Source organism: Lissotriton helveticus, chromosome 4_1 (assembly GCF_964261635.1).
Source record: "Lissotriton helveticus chromosome 4_1, aLisHel1.1, whole genome shotgun sequence".
Taxonomy (NCBI): domain Eukaryota; kingdom Metazoa; phylum Chordata; class Amphibia; order Caudata; family Salamandridae; genus Lissotriton; species Lissotriton helveticus.
The window spans coordinates 1,028,572,589-1,028,586,069 of NC_136063.1; the positions used below are offsets into that span (position 1 = coordinate 1,028,572,589).

Below are 13,481 nucleotides of genomic sequence, written 5' to 3' on the forward strand. Positions count from 1 at the left end.
GTGAAAAACGACTTTGGCAGTAATTCACTATTAGAACATGCCACACACATCTGGGCATGTTCTACCTTATACTTACAATGCACCCTGCCCTCAGGCCTACCATAGGGGTGACTAATATGAAGTTAAGGGAAGGTTTAGGGGCTGGCAAGTGTGTGCACTTGCCCAGCCAGCATGACAGTACCAGACTGCACGCAGGTTCTGCAATGGCAGACCCTCGACACATTTTAAGGCTGCTTCTGTGGGTGGCGCAACCAGCGCTGCAGGCCCACTAGCAGTATTGGCATTCACAAGCCCTGGCACTCCTGGTGCACTTTACTGGGGACTGACAGTAAATCCAATGAACCAATCATGGACATCAATCACATGTATACTTTTCACAGGGAGAGCATATGCACTTTAGCACTGGTCAGCAGTGGTAAAAGTGCCCAGAGTCATTAAACCAACAAAAACAGGTCAGAGAGAGTATTGGAGGAAGGCAAAAAGTTTAGGGATGACCCTGCCAAGAGGCCCAGGTCCAACACAACCCCCTTCCAGCCAAAACGCAGGGTAGACCAATCACCACTGTGATGGGCTTCCCTGCTTTGGGCGATAGAACCTGGACCTGGCCCGCAACAGCAGGGGCACACTCCAGTTCTATGCCAATCTGAACCTATTTCAAATCCTCTGTCCATACTCTCAGGGTCCACCAAGCCAATCCCTGGGGCACCCTTTTCTTCCCCTGTGGACACCACCTGTGCAGCCTCTAACCTTAACTGGCTCACAGGTGTGTCCCAACAGGCAGTCATCAAATCACAGTGGCCACTGACAGTAGTCAGGGCTGAGACCCAGGCCTTATGCCTTTCAGGGCTTTCAAACCTCTGTGGCCTCAGAGAGCGGGGGGCAGTAGCCCCAGGTGCTTGGCACCTTTTGTCCCTTCTCTCTTCTGTTAGTCCAGGTATGCTATCCTGGCACTGACCCACCAGCCCCAGGCCTGTAGCTGGCGGCTGGACCAAACACTGGGGTGGCCTCTCCCACACCCGGTCCTCTTCCTTGGGGCTCTGTACCCCCCCACCTGGAGTGGTACCCCCTTCCAGAATTGTCAGGGCACCTGTGGCAGGTGATCTGCACAATTCTCCCACCAGTTCAGGGGTGCTATCCTGCAACTGGGGCACCAGGTCAGGGGGGACACCCTGCACCTGGCCCTTAAACCTAGGGTCTAAACCCTCAAGTCGCACCGGGGTCAGAGGCGAGGACTCCCTCCCTCTGCACCCCCTTCCAGAGTACTGCCCACTCCCAACTGGAGTGGTACCCCTAGAAGTGACATGGGTCAGGACACTGATTACAGTGGTCCCACCCTCCAGGTCAGACAACACCTGAACCTGGCTCTCCAACTCAGGGACCCAACCCTGCAGTTGAACAATTGCCTGGCGCACCAGGACTTCTCGGGGAGCACACATGCCCCCCCTGAGGGTGGCACGTAGCTCCTGTGCCGTGCAACAGTCTGCCTGGTGCAGATCTCCCAACCCCTGTCCCTCTGACAGTGCGGGAAGATCCCCCAGGACAGAAGTGGTGTCCCCCTGGTCATTCACTGGGGACGCAGCCCTGCTGGCTGGCCCCTGACCCACTGGTTCTTCCACTGGGGACTCTCTCCCCCTCTCGCCCCTCCTTCTGGACTTCTGCACCCTCCCAACTGGAGCGGTACTGCCAGTCACCAGAACTACTGGAGCCCTGTTTACAGAGCCTCCACGTTCTCTAGCCACTGGGGGATCCCCCTCAGAGGGTGACTCATCCGGACAGCCTAGGCTCCCCACCTGGTGTTCCCTTAAAGAACCATCCAGGCTCTGAGACTGAGGTTGGGCACTACCGGGACAACACCCATTCTCACTCCTTCCCCCTAAGGACAGGACGTGAGGCCCTACACCCCTCTCACTACTACAGGACCTAGCTGGGCTACTCTGCGCCACTTCCACCACTCTGGGCTGGAAGATACCTGAGCCACTCCCCACAGGATCACACCCCAATGCCTCTCCAGACCCTCTGGAATCCACCACAAGGTCTGCCTCCAATGTGAGCTCCCTGGGGTCAGAGAACTCACTCTCAAACAGGTGTTGGCATAGCTCTGGAAAACTGGGACTTAAAGTATGCTCTCCCACAATTGGATTACACAGCCCCCTAGCAGGGTTAACCAAACTATCCTTCACCTCACCATCCAGCGCCTCACACACATACCCCACACCATTCTTCTGAGACTGGCCAGACAGTAGCGGACTGTCTCTGTCACGCAACCCACACTCTTCTGGGCGGTCCTTACACTCACCCACCAGGACCTCAACCATGGGGGAATCCCTCCCACCACTAGGACCATGAACTCCTACACCAGCCACCCTATTCCCTTCAGGGACGCTGCGCACTACTGGAGCTACCTCATGCCCTTGAACCTCCTGGTGTATGTTAACCCCCTCCAAGTCAGGTGCCATATCTCTAGGTGCGCGCGCTATGCTGTCAGCACTAGATACCTGAATGTTGCTGCCACCATCTGAGCTGGACTCCACCTCCAACTCAGCAAAGCTCAATCTGCGAGCTACACAAATCTCTGGATGTTGGGCGGAAGCCCTCCTGGCTTCAAGCTCCAAATCAAGTTCTTTCATCCTAAAGTAGTGATCTCTTTGGCGTTTTAGCGCCTCCATGGCTAATTTTTGGCTTTCCATTGCCAATTTATGCTTGTCCATTTCCATTTGTCCTTTTAATTTCGCCATCTCTATTTCATGTGCCCTGGTTGCTGCCTTGTCTGCCAACTCCTCTGGCGACAAGCATCTGGTTGCTGCCTTTTCCATCCTCACTGAACCAGGCATGACGTTTCACAAGCACATGGAGATCTCCCAGCAAAAATAAAAAATGGAAACCTGTGGCTATGTTATAGATCTGCTCTCACTATGTGGTGATCAGCAATTCACTGTATGTCAACTACAAATGCAAATTCGCAAATCCTCACCGCTGCGACCAATGTTAGAATTGGGGGTCTCTGGTTGGCGCAAGTAGGTACTTGTGGCAAGCAGGGACCCTCTCCTCTAAGTCAGGGCAAAGGATGACCCTTCAGAATTACCCTTGCTCACCCTCTAGGTGCGTGGCGTGAGCAGCCAAGGCGATTCTCCAGGCGTTAGTCAGTTAAGCATTTGTAGACACACACACAGTAAAATATACCAATCCCCCCACAAATGGACACCAGGCTGTGAGTATATAAAAATACGCTTCTTTATGTAAAATATATATATCTCTTAGGTCAGACTTATCACAAGATCAAATAACGTTTCTGGGGTGCCCACAGGTTGTAAATAGGCAAGCTTTCTTTGTTGTAGTTCAAAAATGTACTTTCAGTCTTTAAGATGGATGTTTTCCTGCAGTGGACCTTTCAGGATGGCTCTCTTAGTTCCTGGGGGGTATTGAGGGTCACACTGCTCCTTCCCAACTTGTTGCAGCCAGCCCAGGGGCTCCGGGATGCTTTCTGCCCGTTCCGGGCCGAGATCGGGGCCCGACCGCCCAAAGCTCACGCTTCCCGCGTGGGACGCGTTCGGCCCTGCCGGGGCTGGTGATGCGCACGGCCCCCACGGGTCTGGGGGACTCAGGCGGGGGTTAGTGCTGGCCTCAGAGCGGCCCACGGAAGGCAAGGGCCAAAGGACCTGGGGCCGCTCCTGTCACTGTGGCCGGGGCGCTGGATGCAGCCTGTGATTTCCCTCGCCCGCCTGGATCGGATTCCAGCGGGAGGGGCTGGAGCGCTCGCACAGAGCGGAGCGGCGCCGCGAGCAGGGACAGAGAGCGGTGCGAGTCAGCTGCGAAAGGCGGCTCGCACCACAGCTGATCTGGAGGCCGGGGGCACTCGTAGGCAGGGCGGCTGGCACAACAAAAAGGGGGAAAACAAACGTTGCGGGCCCCGAGCCCGTTGACGGTCTCGGTGGCGGCTTTCCTCCGGGGACAAAGGCGAGGTGCCCAGCAGCTCGGTCAGAGCGAGGCTGGCACCCGAGGCGTCCGTCCAAGTCGGAGGTCTGTCCCCTGGGTCTGTTTTGCGTCCGGTAGGGATTTCTGGCGGGAGGGTGAGGCACAGCAGCGGGCCCTCTTTAGGCGGTCGACACAGCGATCCCCTCAGCGGGGGAAGAGCGGCTCAACGGAGCGGAGCTCTTCCTCGGCGGGGACGAGGAGACACAGTCGGTCACGGCCTCAGGGAGGGGCTGGGGGGCACCACAGCAGCGAGCCTTCCAGGCGGTCAACACAGCGATCTCCTCAGCGGGGGAAGAGCGGCTCAACGGAGCGGAGCTCTTCCGCGGCGGGGACGAGGAGACACAGTCGGTCACGGCCTCAGAGAGGGGCTGGGGGGGCACCAAAGTCACAGCTCCGGCAGTAGTAGATATCCCGGTTAATTACCGGCAGACGAGCAGAGGCAGGTTGAGCCAGATGGTCCTGTGGCTCAGGTCAGGGGGCAAGCTCAGTCAAGCCCTTGGAGAATGTTTCAGCACAAAGCAGCAAAGTCTTTTCCTATCAAGTCTTTTCCTCTCCTTTCTCAGCAAGGCAAGCAGCAGGCCAGTTCTCCCAGCGTCTCTTCTCCTTCTAGTCGGGCAGAGGTCCTTCGTGGTGAAACAGGATTCTAATTTACAAGGAGCAGGGCTCCTACTTTTATACACAGTTTCTTTTGTTCTCCCTGGCCAGGGGGGCCTCTGCATAACTGCTCTCAGCTCCTGAGCACTTGTGGTGGGTACTTCTGCTGCTGCATTCAGTGTGAGGGCAGGCACATCAGCCGCTCCCCAGGGGGGCGGAGCCGGCATTGTGAAGACAGGGGCAGCCTGAGCACTCTGTTGACAAGCTTCGGCCTTTCCTGGGCCAGGTGCAGGCTGAGTCATCAGTCGCTCCCCAGGAGGGCGGAGCCAGCATTGTGGTGGCAGAGCACAGCCTGATGCATCATTCAGGGGAAACTCCCACCACCCACTAAGGTGTCATCTGGCTATTCACTACCTGTCAACTCCCAGCCCTGTCACTCACACACACCAGACAGTCAGATCCACATCCAAGCAGAGGCGGGCTGAAATGGTTAGGCAAGCAAATGCTAACTTTCTAAAAGTAGCATTTGCAAACACAGGATATTAAAATAAACTTTACTAAAAGAAGTATTTTATTATTCTGAGTTCAGGCATACTAAACATTAATTTCTACCATGTTCCCTGAGCCTGCTGGGATTATAGAGTGTAATAATTCCAGCAGCCCATCTGGCCTAGAAGGGAACTGGTAGCCTTACAATAGTGAAAAACGACTTTGGCAGTAATTCACTATTAGAACATGCCACACACATCTGGGCATGTTCTACCTTATACTTACAATGCACCCTGCCCTCAGGCCTACCATAGGGGTGACTAATATGAAGTTAAGGGAAGGTTTAGGGGCTGGCAAGTGTGTGCACTTGCCCAGCCAGCATGACAGTACCAGACTGCACGCAGGTTCTGCAATGGCAGACCCTCGACACATTTTAAGGCTGCTTCTGTGGGTGGCGCAACCAGCGCTGCAGGCCCACTAGCAGTATTGGCATTCACAAGCCCTGGCACTCCTGGTGCACTTTACTGGGGACTGACAGTAAATCCAATGAACCAATCATGGACATCAATCACATGTATACTTTTCACAGGGAGAGCATATGCACTTTAGCACTGGTCAGCAGTGGTAAAAGTGCCCAGAGTCATTAAACCAACAAAAACAGGTCAGAGAGAGTATTGGAGGAAGGCAAAAAGTTTAGGGATGACCCTGCCAAGAGGCCCAGGTCCAACACACCACATGGTGGATGAGGTGCAGGCATCAGTAAGAGACAGCACCACATGGTGGATGCAGTGCAGGCATCAGTAAGAGACAGCACCACATGGTGGATGCAGTGCAGGCATCAGTAAGAGGTAGCACCACACTTTGGATGCAGTGCAGCATAGGTAAGATGTAGCACCACACTGTGGGTGCTGTGCAGCATTGGTAAGAGGTAGCACAGCACTATGGATGCTGTGCAACATTGGTAAAAGTTAACACTGCACTGTGAATGTTTGCAGCATGGGTAAGAGGTAGCACCACACTTTGGATGCTGTGTTGCATTGGTAAGAGGTTGCATCACATTGTGGATGCTGTGTAGCATCCGTAAGAGGTATCACAGCACGGTGGATGTAGTGCAGGCATCAGTAAGAGGTAGCACCACACTGTGGGTGTTGTGCAGCATCAGTAAGAGGTAGCACTGCATGGTGGAGGTCGTGCACCATCAGCAAGAGGTAGCACCACACGGTGGATGCTGTGCAGCATTGGTAAGAGGTAGCAGCGCACTCTGGATGCCTTGCAGCATGGGTACGAAGTAGCACTGCACTGTGAGTGCTGTGCAGCATCGGTAAGAGTTAGCACCAAACAGTGGAATCTGTGCCGCATTCATAAGAGGTAGCACAGCATGGTGAATGCTGTGCAGAATCAGTAAGAGGTAGCACCACACTATTGATGCTGTGCAGCATGAGTAAGAGAAAGCACCACACTATTGATGCTTTGCAGCATGAGTAAAAGAAAGCACCACACTATGGACGCTGTACAGCATGAGTAAGAGAAAGCACCGCACTGTGGATGCAGTGCAGTATCGGTTAGAGGTAGTGCAGCAAGAGATGCTCTGCAGCATGGGTAAGAGGTAGCACCACACGGTGGATGCTGTGCAGCATTGTTTAGAGGTAGCACCGCATGACTGCTGCGATGCAGCATCGGTAAGAGGTAGCACTGCACTGTGGGTGCTGTGCAACACGTGTAAGAGGTAGCACCGCACTGTGGATGCTGTGCAGCATGGGTAAGAGGTAGTACTGAACTGTGGATGCTGTGCAGCATCAAAAAGAGGTCGCCCGACCCTGTGGCTGCTGTGCAGCATCGGTAAGAAGTAGCACTGCACTGTGGGTGCTGTGCAGCATCAGCAAGAGGTAGTACCACACTGTGGGTGCCGTGCAGCATCAGCAAGAGGTAACACACACAGTGGATGTGGTGCAGCATTGGTAAGAGGTTGTTCCGCCCTGTGGATGCTGCACAGCATCAATAAGAGGTAGCACTGCACTCTGGGTGCTGTGCAGCATGGATAACAGGCGGCATCACACTTTGCATGCTGTGCAGCATTACTAAGCAGTGGAACCGCACTGTGGATATTGTGCAGCATAGGTAAGAGTTAGCACCACACTATGGACGCTGTGCAGCATGGGTAAGAGGTAGCACAGTACGGTGGGTGATGGTGAACATCAGTAAGAGATAGCACCACACTATGGACGCTGTGCAGTATGTATAAGAGGTAGCACCACACTGTGGATGCTGTGAAGCATCCGTAAGAAGTAGCACAGCACGGTGGATGTGGTGCAGGCATCAGTAAGAGGTAGCACCACACTGTGGTTGCTGTGCTGCATCTGTAAGAGGTAGCACCGCAACAGTGGATGTGGTACATCATTGGTAAGAGGTAGTTCCGCACGGTGGATGCTGTGCAGCATTGTTAAGAGGTAGCACTGCACTGTGGGTGATGTGCAGCATGGTTAAGAAGCAGCAACGCACTTTGCCTGCTGTGCAGCGGCAGTAAGCGGTAGAAACACACTGTGGATATTGTGCAGCATCGGTAGGCGGTAACACCACACTGTGGGTGCTGTGCAGCATCAGCAAGAGGTAGCACCACACTGTGGGTGCTGTGCAGCATCGGCAAGAGGTAGCACCACACGGTGGATGTGATGCAGCATTGGTAAGAGGTTGTTCTGCCCTGTGGATGCTGGGCAGCATCGATAAGAGGTAGCACTGCACTCTGGGTGCTGTGCAGCATGGATAAGAGGTGGCATTGCACTTTGCGTGCTGTGCAGCATTAATAAGCGGTAGAACCGCACTGTGGATATTGTGCAGCATCGGAATGAGTTAGCACCACACTGTGGATGCTGTGCAGCATGAGTAAGAGGCAGCACTGCACTGCGGATGCTGTGCGGCATCGGTAAGAGGTAGCACAGCACGGTGGGTGCTGTGCAGCATCAGTAAGAGGTAAGCAAAAACAACAGGTGATGGACAGAATGCAGAACAATGTCATACATTCACCCCAGTAAAGCGATCTGGGCCTAAATCCATCGTTTTTTTTGCTCACCATGCCTTTCCAGTTTGAACCCAGCCATATGCAAATCAGTCTTGACCCTGTGCCCCATGGGAACAGTCCAGCCCGAACTGCCAAGCCAGGTCCTCCCTGGACTGGAAACAAGCATCCAAGGACCGGTTTCGGGCTTTCAGCCCTCATCAGCCTGGATAGCTTGATTCCAGTGGCACGGAGAGCACGGGACTCACGTCTGATCATTCCCATTCCACTCGGGGTGACAAAAGCAAAAACAGGTGATGGACAGAATGCAGAACAATGTCATACATTCACCCCAGTACAGAGATCTGGGCCTAAATCCATCGTTTTTTTGCTCACCATGCCTTTCCAGTTTGAACCCAGCCATATGCAAATCAGTCTTGACCCTGTGCCCCATGGGAACAGTCCAGCCCGAACTGCCAAGCCAGGTCCTCCCTGGACTGGAAACAAGCATCCAAGGACCGGTTTCGGGTTTTCAGCCCTCATCAGCCTGGATAGCTTGATTCCAGAGGCATGGAGAGCACAGGACTCACGTCTGAGCATACCCGTTCCACTCGGGGTGACAAAAGCAACAGGTGATGGACAGAATGCAGAACAATGTCACACATTCACCCCAGTACAGAGATGTGGGCCTAAATCCATCGTTTTTTTTGCTCACCATGCCTTTCCAGTTTGAACCCAGCCATATGCAAATCAGTCTTGACCCTGTGCCCCATGGGAACAGTCCAGCCCGAACTGCCAAGCCAGGTCCTCCCTGGACTGGAAACAAGCATCCAAGGACCGGTTTCGGGCTTTCAGCTCTCATCAGCCTGGATAGCTTGATTCCAGTGGCATGGAGAGCACGGGACTCACGTCTGAGCATACCCGTTCCACTCGGGGCGACAAAAGCAAAAACAACAGGTGATGGACAGAATGCAGAACAATGTCATACATTCACCCCAGTACAGAGATCTGGGCCTAAATCCATTGTTTTTTTGCTCACCATGCCTTTCCAGTTTGAACCCAGCCATATGCAAATCAGTCTTGACCCTGTGCCCCATGGGAACAGTCCAAGCCCGAGCTGCCAAGCCAGGTCCTCCCTGGACTGGAAACAAGTATCCAAGGACCGGTTTCGGGCTTTCAGCCCTCATCAGCCTCGATAGCTTGATTCCAGTGGCATGGGGAGCACGGGACTCACGTCTGAGCATACCCGTTCCACTCAGGGTGACAAAAGCAAAAACAACAGGTGATGGACAGAATGCAGAACAATACCTCACAACGCTCTATAATATCCTCGTCAATTGATAAAGCTATTCCGCCGTGCACGTTCAACTCTCATAGCGATCTATCTCTGTGCCACTTCCATCTCCACAGTTATGCCAATATTCGCTAATGAGCATCCCATGTCATGATTCACCGCTACATCTCTATGTGCTTGATTTATAATGAACCTCTCTTTTCACGTCACTCACAGATAAACATTAGCTGTTCCTATGTTTTATTCTGTTTTACTTGCTCGCCTGAAGTCACTTGATTTGTGCACTCAAAAACAGTTGTTGACATGCTGAATACTTTACGTTTCTGGTGATTCGGACAGGTCACTGTCCTTTGTTTCCCTGTTTTTTATCCCAACAGGCGTTATTTGTATACACCAGGCAATTGTTATTTTCTAGTCCTGATGATGATCCCTCTAATTAATGAGCTTTGGATCCAAACGTCGTCATTTCAAAATAGTACCACTATGGTCAATTCTGTGTAATTAGTGTGGTCACTATTTGGCTAAGCTTGTTTTATTGAATACTAAATGCAAGCTACCACAGCTCTTAGTTTTTGCCTGTAACTCCGTTTGTTTAACTGTCTATTTGTTAATTCATTTCCCCCCACTTCCCTCCTTGTGTCGGGTGCAGGACTGCGTCCCATTGTAATGTTTTTTCGTATATTCCTGACTACATTTGAAACATTGTCACAATAAAAACTCTTTGTCCGGCTGGGCATTGAATATATATAGCACCCAACAAGGTCTATATCAAATTTTTCTAAATATTAATGTTTACTTAGGACCATTGTTTTCTTAATATTTGCATCAGTAAGAGTTAGCACCACACTATGGATGCTGTGCAGCTTGGGTAAGAGGCAGCACTGCACTGTGGATGCTGTGCAGCATCAGTGAGAGGTAGCACAGCACTTTGGATGCTGTGTAGCATCCGTAAGAGGTAGCACAGCGCGGTGGATGTAGTGCAGGTATCAGTAAGCGGTAGCACCACACTGTGGGTGTTGTGCAGCATCAGTAAGATGTAGAACTGCATGGTGGAGGCCGTGCAGCATCAGCAAGAGGTAGCACCACATGGTGCATGCTGTGCAGCATTGGTAAGAGGTAGCAGCGCACTGTGGATGCCTTGCAGCATGGGTATGAAGTACCACTACACTGTGGGTGCTGTGTAGTATCGGTAAGAGGTGGCACCAAACGGTGGAATCTGTGCCGTATTCATAAAAGGTAGCACAGCATGGTGAATGCTGTGCAGCATCAGTAAGAGGTAGCACCACATTATGGACGCTGTGCAGCATGAGTAAGTGAAAGCACCACACTATGGATGCTGTGCAGCATGGGTAAGAGGTAGTACTGAGCTGTGGATGCTGTGCAGCATCAACAAGAGGTAGTCCCACCCTGTGGATACTGTGCAACATCGGGAAGTGGTAGCACCGCTATTTGGGTGCTGTGCAGCATCGGCACGAGCGAGCAACACATGGTGTATGTGGTGCAAGATTGGTAAGAGGTTGTACAGCCCTGTGGATGCTGTGCAGTATCGATAAGGGATAACACTGCACTCTGGGTGCTGTGCAGCGTGGATAAGAGGTGGCATCACACTTTGCGTGCTGTGCAGCATTAATACGCGGCAGAACCGCCCTGTGGATTTTGTGCAGCATCAGTAAGAGTTAGCACCACACTATGGATGCTGTGCAGCATGGGTAAGAGGCAGCACTGCACTGGGGATGCTGTGCAGCATCGGTAAGAGGTAGCACAGCACAGTGGGTGTTGTGCAGCATCAGTAAGAGATAGCACCACACTATGGACGCTGTGCAGCATCGGTAAGAGGAAGCACCACACAGTGGATGCTGTGCAGCATGGGTAAGAGGTAGCACCAGCCTGGTGGATGCGGTGCAGGCATCAGTAAGAAGTAGCACCGCACAGTGGATGCGATTTCAGCATCAGTAAGATGTAGTTCCACACTGTGGGTGCTGTGCTGCATTTGTAAGAGGTAGCACCGCACAGTGAATGTTGTGCAGCATTGATAAGAGGTCGTTCCGCACTGTGGATGCTGTGCAGCATCAATAAGAGGTAGCACTTTTCTGTGGGTGATGTGCAGCATGGGTAAAAAGCAGCATCGCACTTTGCGTGCTGTGCAGCGTCAGTAAGCGGTAGAACCACACTGTGGATATTGTGTAGCATCGGTAACCGGTAGCACCACAATATGGATGCCGTGCAGCATGGGTAAGAGGTAGCACCGCACTGGGGATGCTGTGCAGCATCTGTAAGAGGTAGCACCACACTTTGGATGCAGTGCAGCATAGGTAAGACGTAGCACCACACTGTGGATGCTGTGAAGCATTGGTAAGAGGTAGCACCGCACTATGGATGCTGTACAGCATCGATAAGAGATTGCACTGCACGGTGGATGCTGGGCAGTATAGGTAAGAGATAGCACAGCAATGGATGCTCTGCAGCATGAGTAAGAGGTAGCACCACACTGTGGGTGCTGTGCAGCATCGATAAGAGGTAGCACCGCACTGTGGATGTAGTGCAGCATCGGTACGAGGTAGCACCGCACTATGGGTGCTGTACAGCATCGGTGAGAGGTAGCACCGCACTGTGGGTGCCGTGCAGCATCGGTAAGAGGTAGCACCACACTGTGGGTGCCGTGCAGCATCTGTAAGAGGTATCACCGCACTGTGGATGCTGTGCAGCATCGGTAAGAGGTAGCACCGCACTGTGGGTGCTGTGCAGCATCTGTAAGAGGTAGCACTGCACTGTGGATGCGGTGCAGCATCGGTGAGAGAAAGCATCGCACTATGGGTGCTGTGGAGCATCGTTGAGAGGTAGCACCGCACTGTGGGTGCTGTGCAGCATTGTTAAGAGGTAACAACACACTGTGGGTGCCGTGCAGCATCAGTAGGAGGCAGTACCACACTGTGGATGCTGTGCAGCATCGATAAGAGGTAGCACCACACTGTGGGTGCCGTGCAGCATCTGTAAGAGGTAGCACTGAACTGTGGATGCCGTGCAGCATCTGTAAGAGGTAGCACCGCGCCTCATACAGATGCTGTGCAGCATGGGTAAGGGGTGGTTGCATCCCACAGGTCCCAAAGGCGAGTTACACTTCCTGCTCTACCTCTCAGCTCTGAACAGTATCAGAAAAGGGGTCTGTGAAGCTATAGCGAGTTGTTATGGAGTTTGCAGATTCCCTTCCCTTGATTTTACTGAGCAGTTTCTCTCTAAAAGGCCATAGCAAGCCTTCTCATTAGGCTGCGTGGGGTGTCTGGGATTTTATTCTGAAGTTTGGTCTGTGTGGGGACAGAAAAAAGAGTGGTAAAGTACAGTGGATCCTAGGGGTACACACCTGGAGGTCAGGGAGACAGTGAATTTACATGCATGACTCCCCAAAGTACTGTAGCCCCAGGCCCCCCTTCCCCACCTAGTCACTAATTCTGCCCCTTGGATCCTTCTGCTGCCCTGCAGGGCCAGACAGGTGCGGGATCTGCTGCTGCGTCACTGTCTTCAGCCTTTTAGGTTAAGTTTTTGCATAAATCTTGCTCAGGTCTCTGAGCCTGAATGTACATCTCACTTCGAATTTTGTAGCTTGACACAATAACTGTAGCATATTTCAAAGAACAGTGGTCCCTAATCAATAGGGGATGTACGAGAATAAATATAGGCTAAATAGGTACTATATAGAGGGCATATTTAATACTAGACAACCACATTTTGTACGTGGCGCAGTGATTAAATATTAACCATGACCGAGCTAAGGTGGTAAGTGGAGACTAGAATGGCGCATCACCCGACACGTAATCACTGCGTCACGTACAAAATGTGGTTGTCTAGTATTAAATATGCCCTCTCATTATTTATGTTTTTTCCTCCCTTCTTTCCCTCTAATTTTCAACGTTCTGATGATATTATGTTTGGCTGAACTATTTCCCCACAGTCTGGGCTGTATTTTCTCATGTAAAAGGCATGCAATTGTTGTCCTGAAGATGAACTCTGAATTTAAATAGGGTTCGAAACGTCGCTCACCTGATCACACTATATGCCTATGAATTGTAAATATGATTGGAAGTAATAGTGTGTCTTTTCAACTTGTCTGTATATATTTATGAAAAACAGACTGTTTGTACTTGC

General features: G+C 52.1%; 1 protein-coding gene across 1 annotated transcript in view; it reads right to left on the reverse strand.

Annotated features, from left to right (window-relative positions):
* Positions 1-13,481, reverse strand: part of LOC144828103 (NACHT, LRR and PYD domains-containing protein 3-like) — a 646,597-nt gene that overhangs the window by 471,103 nt on the left and 162,013 nt on the right. The gene's annotated exons all lie outside the window — the stretch shown is intronic.